Below are 2,316 nucleotides of genomic sequence, written 5' to 3'. Positions count from 1 at the left end.
CTCTGGACGACATACCCAATTTGTCCCTTGAATGAAGAAATATCTACCCTTCTAATTCCTATTGGAATCAGGCATATTTGACACAAGCCTAAGCTCTCTCTTTCGCATAGCAAAGTGGTATATCCATTTGTGAGAGACCACGCCCTCAGCCCATTTTTTAGGAGTGTTGGGCCAAACCCATGTGAATTGGTGGAGTCGTGTTATTGCCTCTCAAAATGGTGGTTCGACTAGTTATATTTTCCCCTTTAGATTAAGGGTTTTACAATGGAGTCGCCACTTATTTAATTGTTGAAATAAATAAGAAAACCATAATTGAAATATTCATCATTTTATTAATTTGAAATTGAATTTACATTGAACATAGGAAATTACATGGCTTTGGTCCTAGATACAATCTAAGATAAAGTACATGACTTTGTTTCCTAGTTACAATCTAGAAATTGAAAATTACAAGGATAAACATTTGATCTACTAACCCTTGATCTAAGTTCGGAGGCTATGTTACAAGGTGGAAAGGTGTTAGGCACCCACCTTACCCGGTGAAACCAGTCTTCTAGACTATGATGGTCAACATTCATATTATATCATCCAATATGTCAATCAATTTACATGTTGAATTCAAAGTGTGTGCATGTGATAAACCCTAATTCAATTTATTAAGTATTGCATTTGGATTGAAAAATAAATTCTAGTGAATGTGTGTGGATAATGATAACCTAGATTCAAGGAGTTGAAAAGATTATTAAACAAACATGTTTTTCATATTTTTGATGTGGATTTAATATCAAAACTAGTGTTTATGCATGAACATGTGATGAACAACCAAGAATATGTGAAGAACACATAGGAACATTTAAGAACATTCAAACATATTCAAGAGAATTTAAATGATTACTATCATGCTTAAACCTAAATTTTAATCATGACATCACAAAAAACAAGTTAGGGAAAGAGATTATACCTTTATGCAAGATATATACGGTGGAGGAGAAGACTCTTGGTAGAGGTCCTAAAGGTGGAGGAGAAAAGAAGAACTAGGAGAGGAAGAGTAAGTCTTACTCAATACCTTGAGTCTCAGGAAGGCTAAAATATGATAAGACTACTTTACTTCACTAGAACTCAAGAGAGGAGAAGAGAGGGGGTTTTTGTGTGTTCTAGAATGAAGGAGATGGAGGGTTTATATAGTAGTGGTGGAGGAAATATGAATGAAAGACCATTTAATGAGGGTTGACAAAGAATCATGAACCTAGACCTTATTTTAGCCTTGGAAAAAAATCTGGTGCATTAAATGGAAAAATTGGTAGGAGTGAAGAGCAAGCCAAAATTCGGTTTTCCCGTAACTCTTGTAACAGCCTATAAAGGCAACTTCAAAAAATAATGTCTGACTCGATTCTGATTGAAATTGTCTCATTCTTGTGCTCAAATTGAAGCCCTGGATGTCTAGTTTCTGAGAAAAAATTAACCTCATTCAGATATTCAAAATATTCTGAGAGATATCGATGAAATGGTGAATAGAGGTCATTTGTTAGAAAATAGTTTCAACACAATTAACATTAATAAGTCCCAAATTAGCTCCCAATTAACATTAAATGGCTCCAATCACTCCCATTTTAGACTTAATTGGTTCCAAATTTACTCTAATTAAAAGATAATTACACAAATTACTCATTGAATAATTAATGTTTATCTATCTAATTAATTAGGTGTATGCAACCTCACCATAAACTGTAGTCCTAACCAATCAAATTATGACACATCATTGATCTCAAATTGATTACACTTATAACCAATTGAAATCAATTGTTCATAATCACATATAGTAAGGCTAAATTTATGATAGTGAATCTCAGCCATTAAAACTTGATTTGATGATAACTTTCAATCTGGTGGTCCGATTAAGGCTTATGACCAGTCGATTTGGTCGTTACAACATCAAGATCATTTTAGTGAAATGAGATTAAAGATCTAATGGCCAGAATCAAGATGCATATTTCCAAGACAAAATTACCCTTTTACCCTCCATGTGAGGTTAGATACGGGTTGCAAAATGGGGTGTCAACAGAATGCCCCTCATTGGCAGAGCTTGAAAAGCGAATGTCAATATTTGAAAGAGATACCTAACTTTGCAATTAGTATTTAACCATGGTGAGATGCATGTAGATAAAAATGCAGACCGTCATGTAGTAGATCAAAATGTGGACCGAATCTTCGGAGAGATTGCCTACATACCTCTTAGTGAGAGGATCAGGTCCAAATGTAGTTCATACATGCAGCCTTCTTTTTTTTTTTTTTTTTTTTTTTTTTTTTTTTTTTTTT

The sequence above is a fragment of the Quercus suber genome, unplaced genomic scaffold, assembly GCF_002906115.3.
Source record: "Quercus suber isolate HL8 unplaced genomic scaffold, Cork oak 2.0 scaffold_204, whole genome shotgun sequence".
NCBI lineage: Eukaryota > Viridiplantae > Streptophyta > Magnoliopsida > Fagales > Fagaceae > Quercus > Quercus suber.
This window is presented reverse-complemented; position numbering follows the sequence as displayed.